Source organism: Macrobrachium nipponense, chromosome 28 (genome assembly GCF_015104395.2).
Source record: "Macrobrachium nipponense isolate FS-2020 chromosome 28, ASM1510439v2, whole genome shotgun sequence".
Taxonomy (NCBI): domain Eukaryota; kingdom Metazoa; phylum Arthropoda; class Malacostraca; order Decapoda; family Palaemonidae; genus Macrobrachium; species Macrobrachium nipponense.
Genome location: NC_087217.1, coordinates 6970 through 23954, shown reverse-complemented (window position 1 = coordinate 23954; position 16985 = coordinate 6970). Strand labels below are relative to the sequence as shown.

The 16985-nt window shown below is 41.0% G+C and overlaps 1 long non-coding RNA gene across 1 annotated transcript in view; it reads right to left on the bottom strand.

Moving 5' to 3' along the window:
* LOC135201243 (uncharacterized) overlaps positions 1 to 15570 on the bottom strand; it is a 46386-nt gene extending 30816 nt beyond the window's left edge. The window contains exons 1-2 of the long non-coding RNA XR_010311458.1: positions 14467 to 15570; positions 14020 to 14114 (exon numbers count right to left, since the gene is read on the bottom strand). This is a non-coding gene — a long non-coding RNA (uncharacterized LOC135201243). The remainder of the gene's footprint in view (positions 1 to 14019; positions 14115 to 14466) is intronic.
* Between the last annotated feature and the right edge of the window lie 1415 nt (positions 15571 to 16985).

Here is a 16985-nt window from a genome sequence, read left to right as displayed (position 1 = left end):
CTTGGGTCCAAACCGTATTGGGTGGCGACTCACCACCACAACTCCCACAATTAGCTTCGAATGCAAACCCCCTCCAAACCACGAACCCCTCCCAGACTCACCCAAGCAGAGAAATTTTTTCGAAAGTGGAAATGTCCACGCAAATTAATGCCAAAAGTTTTGTAGGCGTTCCGTCAGGATCCGGCCTTCACAAACTTGAAGGCAGAATCCCTTACCCCCTCACCACGTGAAGGAACCTACTCGAGGGGCCAAATAGAGTGATATTCTCACCCCCTTCAGATGTAGCCATCTTGCTACGTTCCTAATCAATGCCGTAAACACTTGAGGAGCCGTCGAGAGGCCGAAGCACAAAGCCCTGAATTGGTAAATCCTGCCCTGCACCATGAATCGAAGATATTTTCTCGATGAAGGATGCAGGGGGACGTGAAAGTAAGCGTCCTGAAGGTCGAGGGAGACCATCCAATCTCCTGGACGCAGAGCCGCAAGGACCGAATTGGAAGTCTCCATGGAGAACTTTGTCTTCTCCACGAAGCGGTTCAATGCACTCACGTCCAACACAGGCCTCCACCCTCCTGAAGCTTTCGGCACTAAGAAAAGGCAATTGTAAAAGCCCCGGAAGTGAGGATCCTGCACTGTCTCGATGGCCTCCTTCTCCAACATTTGCTGTACCAGACGTAACAGGGATTCCCTTTTTGCAGATCTTTGTACCTCGCTGACAGCTCCCTCGGTGTCGTCAATGGAGGTCTGTCTCTGAAGGGGATGAGATATCCTTTCTTGAGTATTTCCAGAGACCAAGAATCTACTCATCTCGAGGCCCACGCTTCTGAAAACTTCAGCAGCCTGGCCCCCACTGGTGCTTGGAGGACTGGTATCTCATTTGGTCTTCTTTGTTGCTCTAATGGAAGAAGACCTTTCTCTTCTTTCTGATCTTTTCCTAGGGGCTCGGCCTGATGAGCTCCCTCGAAAGGGCGGCTGAGCACTTCTTGACTCCCTCTTCGTGGCAGGAACAGCTGGTCTCAACTTCTTCGCTGATTGCACTAGCAAGTCCTGCGTTGCCTTCTCAGTCAGCGAGTGAGAAATATCCCTCACTAACTGAGAAGGGAAAAGCTGCTTCGAAAGAGGGCGTATAGGAGAGACGCCCCTCTGAACGGGAGAGACCGCTTTTGTCAAAAATGAGCTGAAGACAGCTCTATTTTTTAGAAATCCTGCCCCGAAAAGGGATGCCACTTCTGCTGATCCATCTTGAACCGCCTTGTCCATACAGGCCAGTACGCTATGTAGGACTTCGGGTTCCAAGAAATCGGGGTCTTGCGTCTTCTTGGCCAAAGCCCCAAGGGACCAGTCTAGGAAGTTAAAAACTTCCAAGACATGGAATACTCCTTTGAGGAGAGGGTCCATTTCTGACATAGTCCAATTTGTTTTCGCAGATGGAAGCGCATGTCTTCTTGATGAGTCCACTAATGTAGAGAAGTCTGCGTCTGCAGAAGCAGGGAGGGCGAGTCCCATTGCTTCTCCTGTGTTATACCAAATCCCTCTCCTTCCCGATAGTCTGGAAGGGGGACAGGTGAACACAGTCTTCCCCGCCTCCTCTTTGGATTTTAACCAATTCCCGAAGGCATGCAAAGCCCTCTTCATTGAGATGGTAGGTTGCATCTTCAAAAAAGAGGATGACTTTTGAATCCTCGTACTGAGAATAAAGACGAGGAGAAGGAGGGGCAGCAGGACTCAAGAGACTCTCCAAACTCTTTCAATAAGAGGGCTGCTAAGGTCTTATAGTCTGAAAGACCTGCCCCCTCATTTGCTTCCGAGTCTAACACATCTTCCATATCCTGTCCAGTCACATTAGGAGAAGAATGAGCAACTGGAGGAGGACTCCTCTCTAAGCAAGGTAGGGGCTCTTAGCAGTACCGACTCTAACCTGACAAGGGCTACGGCCGCCTGTGCGACATCTCGAGCCCCTATCGGACGAAAACTGATCCTGCGAAAAGTCCCAAAGAGGAGCCTCCCGGTCAACTTCTAACTCCATGTCAGATGAAGCTGGAGATCCTGGTTCATGGCGCCTGGCGCTTGGATGATGTATCATTCCTGGATGGTTTCTCGCGCCTGGTAGGAGCCTCAGGCGCCTTCCTGTACTTATGAATATTGGTTGGATCCTCTTGCCTCGTAGGCGTTTTGCGCCTGGCTGGCGCCTCGTCCGAGCTGTCAGAGACTTCTACTGGATGGGATTTTTTAATGGGAAGGAAGCGGTCCTTTCTCCAAGGAGGATCCTTCTTCAATACTCCAACCAACGAAGATATTTGCTGTTGCATTTCTTTTAGGATCTTCGTAGCAGCGTCTTCTTTCTCCGTATCTGATCTTGGGGAAGGAGGATTCGATGAATAGATCTCTCCTCTTTTCCGGTGGATATTCTTCCGGAAAACTTTCCGGGCTAGAATCCAAAGCTGGCGAATTCCATGATCTTTTTAGAAGGTCTCAACAGCTTATCAGAACTCCATCCTTTCTTTGAAGAAGAATCGGATGACGAAAAACACTGTTTTAGGATGCCTTTCCAACGGCTATCCTTGGCAGTCTGGGACGCTATTACAGATCCTGCCGAGGGGACGCCTGACCGTTGGGGATTCTCTGAAACCTCCGTATGGCTTTCGACATTCCTTCTCCTCTGGGCTTGGGAGCTTGGAAGAGGTCTAGGCCTGGGAGCGAGACAGAGCCGATCAGACGCACCCTCCACTTCACTGGGAACACTTTCACTTTGCTTACCTTCTAAATCCTTCAATTTGCGTTCCATCTTCAAAAGGGAAGCCTTCAAATTTGCAATTTCCGATGCCGAACTTGCAGAATCTGATAATTGAGAAGGTAATGCTGTATGGGAGGAAGCAACAATTACATTAGAGATAGGTACTAGACTACTAACTGGCTCGTTAGGGACCGACCTACTCAGACTTTTGGAAGAGGCTTTTCTAGCCCTATCCCTTTCCAATTTTCTCAAGTATGAGTTAAGAAACTTCCATTCCTCCTCATTTAAATTCTCACATTCAGCACATGTATTAGATTGTGAACATTCATTCCCTCTACATCTTTTACAAGTAGTGTGAGGGTCTACCGTAGCTTTTGGTAGTCTCACATTACAACTTTCATCCACACACACTCTGAACGAAAAACTAGTGTCAGACATTCTAAGAAAAATCCAAATCCAAATCCAAAAAACAGTCCACAAAAGCGTATGCCAAGCCAGAGATCCGATACGTTACCAAAAATATCAGTCTAGAAGATCAACGGCGATGAAACACGAAAGTCAAAGTCAGGAGGAACTAGCAATGATGTTACTAGAACCGGCGACAGAGAAAATCTGGTTCTGGAACGGTAATGGTTCCTATTCCTGCCACCCAGCAGCAGGGCGGTAGATCACCTGACCTACCTGTAGCGTGTGCCGCGAAATTCGAATTTCTGTCGGGGATGACAGAGTCTATATGTAAGTGATTACATAATAAAATATGGAATGTTATTCCATATATATAAAAGACTAAAACTAAAGAGGTCAACCAGATTGCTTGCAGGAATGTGATCAGACCAGAGACGATAAAGTATGTAGGCTAAGATGACGTGCCGTCACCTGTGTTCATTCATTTGTTTTGAAACATTAGTCCAAGCTCCCTGCTTGAGACAACTACCGCGACCTATAATTCAAACGGCCTACGTGATCTGTAGTGTGTCTTATTTAGTATGTATGTTCATATGTTCGAGCTACTGTCTGCTTCCTTTATGACTTGTAACCGAGATGGTAGACAGAATAGAGTTAGCCATCATCATTGGCATACCTGTAGCCTCTTTACCTAGGCTTTATCATGTAGACAGAATAGAGTTAGCCATCATCATTGGCAGACCTGTACCTCTTTACCTAGGCTTTATCATGTAGAACAGAATAGAATTAGCCATCATCATTGGCAGAAGCGATCAAGCTATCGTCATTAGAAGACCTGTACAATCCTACTTGATCTTCACCATGTAATCTCAGAGAATATAAGTATTTTTTGTACTTCGTGGTTTCTACTAGAACCTCTCATCATTGCCAAATCATCATGAGTTTAACACATCGTCGTCATAACCAAAGAAGATAATACCGACTTCGTAAGTGATCTACAAACCCCAAGACACTCCAATGAATATGGAAGTGCAATACCAACCGACTTAGAGTAAGATTATCGCAAGTCTAACATTACCTCATAGGGCGCCTTATTATACGAGGCAACAGCCCTAATATTGGTGGCAGATTACCAGAAGAACTCTACAACGTCTTCCGAAGAAAAACCAGAATAATGAACAATGTATCATCAGAAGTCAACGACGACGAAAGCAGCAGATTCTTCAAGCAACCTAGTATCATCGTTTAGTGAGCGACTTCAGAAAACAAGAACTCTTCAACATCTTCCGAAGAACAACGAATAATGTATCATTACAAAAGTCAACGACGACGAAAGCAAGAGATTCTTCAAGCAACTTAGTATCATCGTTTAGTGAGCGTTTTCAGTAGTGAATAACTTCAAGAAAGAAACCCGACGTGTCCTTATCCTACGGCAACGCAAGCTTCGTCTCTCATTAGAATCATTCAAGAAAACATCGTTAGTGAGCGATTCCGGCACTTCAAGAAACAAACCGAACGCGTCTGCAGCATCGGATCTTCAAGGGCTCGAATTATCCAAACAACGCGCACGGGGAAAACTGAAGCCAAACCAGGTCACCCGCTAAAAACAGGAGGAGGACCAAGGCCGTGTGTCGTTATCGGAACACCGTGACTTCCCACAAAATCAAGCTAATTACAACCTTTTTATTCATTTGGAGTAACTTTGAGTGTTTCCTTTGCAGGTCGAATTTCGTTATTCCTGTGGCTGAAGTTACGAGACATTCTTAATCTTACTTTTTTACAGAAATTATCAACATCATTGAGATTTCGCTACTACGAGTTTCTATCTTTGAGTTTCTGTTTCCAGAAGTTCTACTGAAATATCATAATCATATACTGTGTTAATTTTATCATTTTGGGTGATTATTAATCCTTTACGTAACAAATCATATTAAACAGTGAATATGCGTTTACGCAGTGGACGTCTGTATTTACACAGATGCATGGATAGGGTCGTTAGTCACCGTAGTAATAAGAAAACACACAAAAACAAGTGGAACACCCGTACAAATCTAGATAAATTAGAGGTAACACTATTTCGGGTCAGGACAATAAAATGCTCCTGTGCAAGGTCCCGATCGCAGTTTTAGCCTTGAGTTTTTTGAGTTATATGCATAAAATATCGAACCTCAATGACTCAACTTAACTTTAAAATACGACTGGATTACAAGGAATAACAATGTCTATAAAATTTCATTAGGCTAAATGCACTGACCAGGATCCCTCACTATTTCAAATTTTAGCAAAGAATGAAGTAAACAACAGCAAGTACACGATAACGCAGTAGAGATAACTTATTTTAATAGTAATTGCTCAATTCTTTATAGTTCGTCATTCATACATTCGTTGCTTTATACGTAACTAGCAGCAACATAATGCTAAAAACATACAATACGTTGCCGATGGTAATAAAGAGAAGGATCCTAATTATTACAAAAAGAAATAGGTAAACAGTAGCCCTTTCAGAAACAAACAAATCGTGCTTATGCACACTTGGTCACTGTGTCATCTAGTCAGACGGTCAGGGTCAGTTAAATCTGCCGAGTGTTCAAAGCAAAGCACATTCCACATAAGCAACTTCAGCAGAGAGGGAGAGCGATGTTGAAAAAATTAAAAAGGAATTTCCCTATGAATCACACGACCGTATCAAGTAATCAGAGCATGTTCTTGTTTTTTTTTAATACACAAGTTATTATAAGTAGTGGTGGATTAAGCCCGACTGTACGCGCCGTAAAAATTAAAATATCTTGTTTTATTCCTTTAGTACACGTAATATCCTGTATTTACGGACTCACCGTCTGTTGTTCGAACTTCCCTAATGAGAAGTCCGGATAAGCGAGCGCTTACAGATACCTAAATAGTTATAAAAAACATTGATCTGTATCTAGTGTAATTGTAAGATATCCATCTAGGGGTATACAAAATATTATCTTACCTCCTGCAAAATAAGGCGTGTTTATCAAAGGAAAATCCTATAAACCTTCAAACATATTAAAATTCGTGTGAACAAAAAAGAGACAGTTAATCAAATAATAACTTATATAGAGGAACTATACATTTGTCTCATAAATCGTAACATTGTTCAAATGACCCAACAGAATTCTCCCACAACCGCAGTCGCAGTTTGCACACAAAATCTCGAGAAGCATGCACCCTCGAATGTCTTAGTGCGTGTAAAAAGACCTTGCTGGGAAATGAAATTTTAATCCTTCCCGACACTCTGAAATATAACGATTTCCGCGAACAAAGCCCTAGACACGGTTGACTCGCAGCAACAAGTTAATCTAGTAATCCACAAAACCTATACATATAAATATCGCATTTTTTTTTATTATTGCTAATTTTTAAATTACGCCAAACCAGTCATAGATGAATCTCTCTTATACTCTATCTAAAGTAATATCCGTAAAGTCATTCAGAGCAGAGGTGATTCAGCAGAAATTTTTTTTTTTTATCTTTTATCTGAATACTAGGAAGTTTCTCCACTAGCGAGTGATCTCTGGGGAAAACGGATGTAATTTAACACAAAATACGGTCTAAGGACAAACATAAAGCTATATATGTACCTTCGTATAGACTCTCAATGAAATTTCAAATAGAGATAAATGACGAAGTGTAAAATGTTAGAAATAGGAGTCATTAGGAAATCAAATAAGCCCATATAATTTTTCCCTCAAACGTCATGCCATAAAAGATTGGACTTGGCGTATCTGCATAGATTTCTGTCGCTTAAACAAGGAAACGACTCCCGATAGTTTCCAGTGCCATGTACCGACGACATCTTATCTCTGTTAGGTTAGAATAAATTTTTCACCAGCTTGGACTTACTTAAAGGCTTTTACCAGATACCATTACCTAAGTGATTGTACCTCATACACCGTTTTTCAGCACACTCAGGACATCAATTTTACGTATGCCTCCGGCTTACGTTGCACCCCAATTACAATATAGTATTTGGAGACTTTTAGGGGATACCCTACATGCTTATATGGTTGGTCTTATAATCTTTTCTAAATACCTTAGAAGTACATTCACATAAACTAGAGCTATAGTGCTACAGAGACAAAGACAAATAATCTCAGAGTAAAATATCTAAATGTGAGTTTTTAAAAACCAAACATGTTTATCTAGGTTTTATGTGTCTAGTCAAGGTCTTAAAGTAGTCCATGGAAAGGTGTCGGCTATTCATAACTTCCGGTACCTATTAACATACAAAGGGGATACAGCACTTTTGCGCTGTAGTGGGTATTACAATCGTATGTAAATATGTAACTCTTCAATCATGACAGCTCCTTTAACAGATCTAGAAGAAGGGCGTAGATTTATTATGGTCAAAAAAAGCATCAACAGGCGTCGATATCTTAAAAGCGGAATAATGCAGCTCACCTAACTTAAAAATCCCTGATTTAAATAAGGATTTTTTTTTCATTGCAACAGACGCCTCAGACCAAGGGGTAAGAGGGGTACTACTTCAGCAATATGATAAACAGTTCTTCCCTATAGCTTTTTATTCACGTAAACTAAAGCCCTCTGAAAGTAAATATACAGTAATAGGCAAGGAAGAGCTAGGTATCTTTAACTCACTAGTACATTTTAAGTTCATAATATATGGCTATCCTGATAAAGTCCTTACTGAACATGAGTCCTTTATCGAGTTTTTCAAAGGCTTTAAACACAGTCCCAAAGGAACTCGTTGGCATATGATCATTCAGGTCTTTGGAGCCAAGTTAAGATATCTACCTGGGAAAGCAATTATCATAGCTGACGCATTATCCCGCAATCCCGCACCATACTGCAAGGAACCATTAATTGAAAAAAAAATATACAGGTACTATCCTACTTACAACCAAGTTTGGTTCCGACCCACTGGTTGTAAGTCGGAATGGATGTAAGTCGAACCTTAGAAAGTGGCCAACATACTGGGTAGGGTATACTATCAAACCTTTGCTATATAAGTGCCTACTTAGTACTGTAATGTAATGTACAATCATTATTTCAATCTTTTTACCATAATGTACTTCTACTAATACATTTTAATCATTTATGTAATAGTATATATTACGTACAATCAGGCATTGAGTTACAATGGGGTTAAGTTCTTGCATGCATGTCAGAAGTTGATTCTTACGTAAATTGGTTTGCAATTCAGTCTACAGTACAGTTAATACCAAATGATGCTGCAGATAGGGCAGGGTAACTCAAACTGATGCTGCCTGAGTGATGAGAGTTCTCATGCCTGAGTGATGAGAGTTCTCATGAGATGGCGCAGTGCCAAGTAACTCAATGGTCAACTGTCTGAAGTAAGGTTGTAAGTACGAGTGGTCGTATGTCGAGTAGGTTGTAAGTCGGATAGTACCTGTATATATATATATATAGAAACTTCCGTGCCTATTGTTAAAACCGTATCTAAACAAGAAAATTCCTTAACCCAAGAGATCGCGAGCATTGAATATCTGGGTTGGAGCGCCGAACTGTTACAAACTGAACAAAGCAAGAGTCAACAGCAATAAGCAAAAAAATAAACACTTCGAACGGTAACAGGGTCAGCAGCTAAGCAAAACAATAAACACTTCGAACGGAAACAGGGTCAGCAGCAATAAGCAAAACAATAAACACTTCGAATGGAAACAGGGTCAGCGGCTAAGCAAAACAATAAACACTTCGAGCAGAAACCCTAAAGCAAAAATATATTTAAAGTATGTGTATCAGAATAATGTAATCAAATGTAATATTATATGTAGGTCCGTGACGAGGAAAACCCGAAGAACACAGCAGATGACTAACGACCAGGTATTAGTAATAATCTCTTCCATACCAATCGTCCTAAACTGGTTGCATTCCGTCATCCAGGGTTCCCTATTATGTCACAGAAAGCCAAATCACTGTTTTAACTGGTCCTACAATGCTTACAGATATAAAAAGCACATAACTGATTGTCACCGTATCATGAAAACAAGGGACACTAAGAGACCTGTCAGTTTAAGGGCCTATCACGTGCCAAATCAGTCCTTGAAAGAATACATGTAGAATCATTAACAGAGTTACGAGTCTGACAGAGGAAATAAACACCTCTTAGTGTTAATAGTCGCCTTGACACGTTATATAGAATTAATAGCACTAAAAAAAAAAAAAAAAAAAAAAAAAAAAAAAAAAACAAACAAACAAACCCTGCAATTGAGTGCGCTAGGAATATTTATGAGTGCTAAATCAGTAAACATGGAATTCAACACATAATAATAATCTGACTCGGGTGGTGTAAATCAATAATAATCTCCTTAACTCGTTGTGTGAATTCCTTTCCATTAAGAAAACCAATACTATATTTTATCACCCAGAGTCAATCGGTTTGGTAGAATAAAACGGATAAATAAAAAAAAGTGTCAATGTCTTCGAGTTTACATTTGTGATATTGGATCCGAACTGGATTATAGCGGTTCTCGCGGTTTTAAATACCTTTATCATTCATATCTTGTATCTGTAGAAATGATACCGCAAGTAGCCTTATACGGTACGCCGCTAGAACACTTTTCCACATATTCAAGCCAACCATTAATTTATCAAATATATATATATATAAATAAATAAATATAAAAAATAAAATAAATATGGATACAAGTGGAGTCGATATAATACACTCCGTAAGAAGTCGGAAGGGTTACAAATTATAACAAAAAAGGAATCACGATAAAATCAATAAGCAAAAACGTAACCATAGGTTAATTAAATATCCAAATATATATGCGTAAAGATTTGAACTCTAACTTAACGCTTTAGTAATGACAAATAAGCTAGAAGTTCAAACACATATCAAAACCTACTGACATATTGTCTGTCCCGGTGATTTATATTCGTAGTCAATGGAAAAAAAAATAAATAAATAAATAAAATAAAATAAAATAAAAGAGATTTTAAAGTCAGGAAGTCTAGATGTGAAAATGTATATCTATGCGAATAATCTTATACAGGGCAAATAGTATATATAAAATTTGTATGGAAACCCTTTTCATTAGTTTGAATAAGGAATATCTAATTTAACAATTACATTTATTTACAATCATGCAGATTTCCACATGAAACCCATATAATTGTTCATTTTGGTACTGTTTTTTTTTCATTCGTCTTAGCGTGGATGAGATTAAAACAAAAAAATATCATTTGAAAATACTAAAGTCGTATCTTTTACAGCAAGTAATGTAACTCTTAAGCTGGTGACGTCATCAGTCTAGAAGGTGCCCGTCGCGTTTGCCGACTCATCATTGTTCTTTTTCACCTCAATAAACCGCTTGCGAAGCAGGTTGACTGGAGAGAGGAATGCTTAGCTCATGAACTTCACATGTGGTTCATAGGTCACGATGACATGACATAGCCATTACCTATTCTTATCCGTTTTAGAATTAATGAACAAAATAAGCAAATAGAATTTCTATAACATCAAAATGAATTAATTTTTTTCTGAACCTCATAGACAATTAGAGTCAATAATTCAGCTTATGACATTGGTAAACGGACATTTAGAAGTATCAGATCATGTATATGAAAAATTTACTTGCAACATTAGCCTATTACAATTCAAGTAAATGTCATTCATGGGAAAATGTCACATTTTCTTGAAAAAACCCAAAGCTTATATAGAAATTAGTTACATAGTGGGTTCTTTCGTTGCATCGCCTGCCTATTAATAAAGTTTAAAAATTGACCTCAGAGGATGCGCGCGAGAAAATTGAATATGAAACTTTTGTTAGGGGCACATAGGATCGGATTTTATCACAACTTAATTTCAGTAAGCATAGAGAAATACAGAATCATGATTAATATTCTCTTTGACTCTTATGTTGCCTGGCAATCTTACAAACAGCTCCGTTTCACACTTCTTTGTCTATTAACTTACTACCAGTAATATCGAATTTTCTTTTCTTTGGGATTTGTATTGATATCTGTTTATTTTTTATAATTATGGATATTTTTACAGTCATCATAGACCTGGATAGGTTCAACTCATTGTTAATGCCATGGATAAAAAAGTTTGTACAGCTGACTCTTTTGAATTCCATAAAATATCAGCGAATTCATGTGGGTTAAGTCTGGCTTTCTCCCGCCCGTATTTGATGATGTCTGAATTTATTTTGCCCTTGTGACAAGTATAATTTCACTTGCAGGCTGATTAATGGAACCTGGTTACAGTATCCTACAGTACGAGAGTTTCACATCGCAACTTCAAAAAAATCTTTCGTCGCTGCAGACGACGGCAGTCAAGTAACAACCGCCTACAATGTGAAAGGAATAAGCACCATCATAAGTGAATAATCTTATCTCGTGGACTTCTTCGACCGACACCCGTATCCCGTCGTTAATCTCATTTTAATGCGGAACGCTCCGGCGGCTGTCGGAAATCGACTACAAAAGGGACATACTTCCGACAATTACGACCAGAAGGATATTCAACTCTACGTTGCTGGCGAAGGACTCGTGCTGGGGATGATTTTATTCATCGCGAACGTATTCGTGTGGCTTAGGATGCAGAGAACAAGTATGAGCGCAAAACAGAACGTTGGACCCCGCCCAGGCAAATTTTCCCCTTGTTTTAACCATTTGGAATTGGCCATTTCATTTGGCTATAGGTGGTTGTCTGGAACTGTGTAATGGACGAAAAGTTGTTCGAACGCTAGTTAAATGTGTAGTAGTATAACTTCGATCATGTATCCTATATATAAATGATCATAAATAACAGAGTCGAAATATATCTTTGCGTGTACGCACTAGGAATCTATATATAAATGATCATAAATAACAGTCGAAAAATATCTGTGTGTGTACGCACTAGGAATCTATTTAAAGTGCACATATATTAATCATAATTATATGAATCCATATACATATGTATAAATAAACCAGGTAGCCTATAATCAATCTGTTACCTTTTATCTTACCAATAACTGCAGATATATAACAGTTAGCATAAAAATCAGCGAATCAATCAGCATAAACATTAATCATTTTTATCAATGCATATATGAAATTTTTATCAGTTAAAATATGATTTTTATCATGTTCATCTTTATTCTATGCGATTATCAGAGTACATTAGTATTTTCTGTAGCATATGTATCTTAATGAGATAAAGTGAAAAACTGTATCAGTATATATCACGTGATCACTATTATTTACCAATATCATTATGTTTTATATCTTATTACTTGAATCTGTATTTGTGTACACCATGAATTTTTTTTTACTTATATGTATTTTCTATTTATCTATATATATTCACAAAGTGTCTGTATCACACTCCTATAAGTCAAATGCAAGTCAAGCTTGAGTAATATTCAGTGGTTGGTTTTGGTAGCTGGCCGAGCTTTTATGTAAGTGATTACATAATAAAAATATGGAATGTTATTCCATATATATAAAAGACTAAAACTAAAGAGGTCAACCAGATTGCTTGCAGGAATGTGATCAGACCAGAGACGATAAAGTATGTAGGCTAAGATGACGTGCCGTCACCTGTGTTCATTCATTTGTTTTGAAACATTAGTCCAAGCTCCCTGCTTGAGACAACTACCGCGACCTATAATTCAAACGGCCTACGTGATCTGTAGTGTGTCTTATTTAGTATGTATGTTCATATGTTCGAGCTACTGTCTGCTTCCTTTATGACTTGTAACCGAGATGGTAGACAGAATAGAGTTAGCCATCATCATTGGCAGACCTGTACCTCTTTACCTAGGCTTTATCATGTAGAACAGAATAGAATTAGCCATCATCATTGGCAGAAGCGATCAAGCTATCGTCATTAGAAGACCTGTACAATCCTACTTGATCTTCACCATGTAATCTCAGAGAATATAAGTATTTTTTGTACTTCGTGGTTTCTACTAGAACCTCACATCATTGCCGAATCATCATGAGTTTAACACATCGTCGTCATAACCAAAGAAGATAATACCGACTTCGTAAGTGATCTACAAACCCCAAGACACTCCAATGAATATGGAAGTGCAATACCAACCGACTTAGCGTAAGATTATCGCAAGTCTAACATTACCTCATAGGGCGCCTTATTATACGAGGCAACAGCCCTAATATATAGCTAAGTATATATCTGACAGGGAAGTTGAATGTATGAAAATGAAAAAGAATACTGCACTTGCGATTTCACTTTCACACAAAATAAAGGGCACGTGCCGAGAGCATTCGCGCCGTCGGCACCGAGCGCACAGGGCAAAAATATAAATAACAAATGAAAAAGAGTACTGCACTTACAATTTTCACTTTCACTCACAAACACATGGCTCGGCGCGAGCGTGCTCCCGCCCTCGGCACCGAGCACAAAGGACCTGGGGATCGATCTCAAGAAAACTCTCAATTTTCCACATTTACGCCCCTCAACCCTGGGCACAGTCGTTGGGTAATAGGAGGCGCGGAGATTACATCGATCCTTGATCCATAATCATAAATAAACAAAGTGTATATGAAAAATGAATATGCGTACTTACAGTTCACTTTTACACACACACAAATAGTAAGAGAAAACACAAATATCCTGAAAGCACACGACAATGAAGCAGGCAGAGAGCGATGAAGAGCACGTTTACACACCAGCAGGCCGAAAGCAAAAGTGATTCTTCACCTCCCAGTCGTGCAGCGCGCGCACTGTCGGACAAGCAGTTAACTACCGAACCCCTCGTTCAAAAGCTTACGACCTATCCAGCTGCCGCTAGTAACTTTCCTATTGTAAAAGGACAGAAAGGTTTGTATCCCGTGTCGGAACAAATCTAGGTACAGTACCTTTCCTTTTTTTTCACACAAACCATTAAGACAATGAAAATTAACAAAATGCCTACCATCCTGTAAGGATTTCCAGATCCTATACATGACCTAAACAGCAGGACTCTTGTTGTGTGACCTTGAGCCAAGAGCTTTCGAGTTCGGCATAAATCTGAAAGACAAACATAGGTTACTCTACAAAACCTTCACATTTTTTTAAAGGCTCTAAAGGAAGTGATTATGTACTTTAACCACAATGTTTTATATCTCTGCTGGATTGAACTGTAAACCAGAACAATGACTTCCCTACATTTATGCTTGTCCAAAAAATGTCTTTAGAGCACTGTAAACAAGGCTAAAGGATTTGTTTGATAGCAGCTGTGGATGGTATCTGGCCTGCTGGTCACATGCTTACAGGTGGTGTGATATATGCCCAAGTACAACTACAAAAACCTTCAGAAAAGGAAATTTTTTTCAAAAGTAATACAATAGCTAGCATTGTTAAAGGCTTGTCGTAACCTTACCTGGCGAGAGAGATACAGCAAGTAGATAGGACCTCTGGTTGGAGCTCATCTCGACCTGTAGTGAAGAGGCAATAGAGGCCTGGGTCTCCTCTTACTTCAGCGGGTGCTTTCCTTTGGAGACTGTTCTTCTAAGGGTTCGACTGCAATTCTTTTGAGTTCCTGTAAAATGAACTCACTTCATTCTCTACTTTTTAATCCAACATAATCAGTAGATCATATTCAGATGACACCTTCCCCCAAGACACACCAGTTCACGCTTCCAATTCATATCACTAGAGAGATACAATGGCACCTCAACAAGTCTGGCTTCCTGATCAGTAACTAAAGTCCCTCTAGTAACAAATAACCTATCCAGCAGCAGTACAGCTGCACCTGAACATTTTCTGAATGTCCTACACCCGACAGCTGTTTGACATAGTCCCTCAACCTCAACCAACCTGTACTTGACACTTGGCATTCAATTCTAGAGATTATCCAATAATGTACCACACCTGAAATGGTGTTATAGCAAAATCTAATCGTACTGAAGTGGTATTATAGCAAAAATCACAATTTGAAGTAAATTGTATTTTTCCTAACTATACAAACCTGAGGTCCTTTGCATATGGAATATTACTTAAAGCGGCAGCTGGACCAGTCGTAAGCTTCCGAACAAGGTGGTTCAGTAGTAACTGCTTGTCCGATGGTCGGGAGTCCCGCCCGACTGGAGGTAAACATTCCACTTTGCTTTAGGCCCAGGAACAGAGTGAGGGGTGGCATGAGGTGGGACTATGTGTAAAGGACCTCAGGTTTGTAGTTAGGAAAAATACAATTTACTTAAAATTGTGATTTGTTCCGATACGTAATACAAACCCTCGGTCCTCTACATATGGAAGACTCACTTATTGGTGGGTGGAATCTGAGTCTTATGAACAGACTGGTGTTCGTCCAACCTTGGTTCCCTCCCTGGTCGTTGGTCGAAGAACAGAGGGAGGGATACTAGCCTCTGTCCAACTGATCGGAGTGTGCACTGCAGGATCAGTGGTCACACCTCTGGACCAAATTCATAAGAGGGAGGCAAGAGTGCCTCTTATGAATAGCAAGCAAGAACTAGTTCCTACGCAAGAGCCAATATAAAGTCTTGGGTTTGTCTCTTGTTGGCATTCACTCAACCCCTTGTTAGGAGAGTGGCGGAAGTGGTCCATCTTCTGTGGTTGGTGTCGTGGATGGGGTCTCTCTCCACTCAGAGCCACTCTTCAGCAGGTAGCGGATTTCCTCGTCTTCCTTTGCCGAGAGAAGCTCCTCTCCGTCTCAGCAGTTAAGGTCTACAGAGCCGCTCTGGCCCTAGTCCGTAAACTGCGAGGAGTGGACATTTCCACCTCCATGGAAATCTCCCTCCTGATGAAGAGCTTCGAGAGGTCTTGCTCACCCAGGGAACTCAGAACCCTTCGATCCCTGATGACCGGTTTGAGTCCTTCACGATCCCATCCCTGAAAGACTTCACCGACAACGATGCGGATCAGATGCTGCTTTGTCCTGTGAGGCCGCTACGGCGCTATCAAAAGAGAACTCGCCACCTCAGGCCTGAGTGTCGACGCCTCTTTGTTAGCACCGGGGTTGCCAAGAAAGAAGTGTCCAAGAACACTATTTCTTTCTGGCTCTGTGAGGTAATCCAGAAGGCGTACTCTTCAGACAGGAAGATGGTGGATAACCGCCAGCCGTGAAGACACAGGGACCGAACCGCTTGGTGGTACCGTTCCACGTGTGGTTGGCACAAGAGGTTGTGCCATAGGGGAATCTCTCACGGTACCTTGGCGAGTGGAGCCACCAGGACCGGATACCAAACGGCCTGAGACCATTTGGGTGCCTACAGAATCATCCGAAGATTGCTGGTGACCAGTACCCTGCTGATCACCTTGCGAATCAGACAGAATGGGGGAAGGGCGTAGACGAGGAGGTTGTCCCACAGGTGTTGAAACGCGTCCTCTGCAGCTGCTCATGGGTCCGGCACAACTGAGAAGAAAACCTTGAGTTTTCTGTTGTGCCGGGTGGCAAACAGATCCATGACTGGACGCCCCTACAGGTCGAAGAGCCTTCCCGCCACGTCCTGGTGAAGACACCATTTGGTCCCGATCACCTAATTCCGACTGCTGAGCTTGTCTGCCACTACGTTCCTCTTCCCTGGAATGTATCTGGCTGATAGCTCTACCGAGTAGGATACGGCCCACTCGTGCACCTACATCGTCAACTGGTGCAACAGGAGGGACACTAGGCCCCCCTTGTTTGTTGACGTATGCCACTACCGTGATGTTATCGTTCATCAACACCACTGAGTGTCCCACCACACGTTCCCGGAACTCTTGGAGTGCGAGGAACGCTGCCTTGAGCGCCAGGACATTGATGTGAAGGTGCTTGTCGTGATGGTCCCGCACACCTGCAACCAGCAACTCCTCCAGGTGTGCGCCCCAACCTTCGGTAGATGCATCTGAGAACAGCAGCATCTCTGGAGGGGGAGTGCACAGGGGCACTCCTATTACAAG